Below are 566 nucleotides of genomic sequence, written 5' to 3'. Positions count from 1 at the left end.
CCTCCGGCGCAACCCTGTTCCAAGGGGAGCGGGTACGGTTTCCCAGTGTTATTCAATCTCACTCAGTAAGGTAGTGCTTTGAAAAATGGTGAGTGGAACTACTTGTCCCGAGCCCCGGCCTACACCAGATAGGGGTGCAGGCGGCTCGCACATGGCACTGGAAGGAGCAGCACCATGGCGCTTTGGTAGGGATCCCAATTCATCGGTCACCGACGTGACTCGCAGGTTACGTATGGTAACCCTCGTTCCCTGAAGGAGGGAACGGAGACGTCACGTCACATCCCGTCACCACGGTTGCTGTACCACCGCTGAGCGGCCGGCTCAGCTCCTCTGCGAAAACCTGGTATGCATTGCACCTGCTGCCTTATTATACTCACGCTGTGATCAGCGGCAGCTGGATGCAATAATTGCATGCCAATGTGCATTGGCTCGTTTAGTTTACACTCGAAGTAGATTGGTCTATCGAAGCGATATCCCAATTCGTCGGTCACGACATGACGTCTCCGTTCCCTCCTTCAGGGAACGAGGGTTACCATACGTAACCGAGACGTTTCTTTTCTCTCTTG

The 566-nt window shown here is 54.2% G+C and overlaps 1 protein-coding gene across 3 annotated transcripts in view; it reads left to right on the top strand.

The window, feature by feature from the left end:
• The window catches only part of LOC107670040 (peptidyl-glycine alpha-amidating monooxygenase B-like), a 60,683-nt gene that overhangs the window by 46,152 nt on the left and 13,965 nt on the right, over nt 1-566 (top strand). The gene's annotated exons all lie outside the window — the stretch shown is intronic.

The sequence above is a fragment of the Sinocyclocheilus anshuiensis genome, unplaced genomic scaffold (genome assembly GCF_001515605.1).
Source record: "Sinocyclocheilus anshuiensis isolate Anshui unplaced genomic scaffold, SAMN03320099.WGS_v1.1 scaffold664, whole genome shotgun sequence".
NCBI lineage: Eukaryota > Metazoa > Chordata > Actinopteri > Cypriniformes > Cyprinidae > Sinocyclocheilus > Sinocyclocheilus anshuiensis.
The sequence above is the reverse complement of the archived record's forward strand: the minus strand, read 5'-3'. Positions and strand labels throughout refer to the sequence as shown.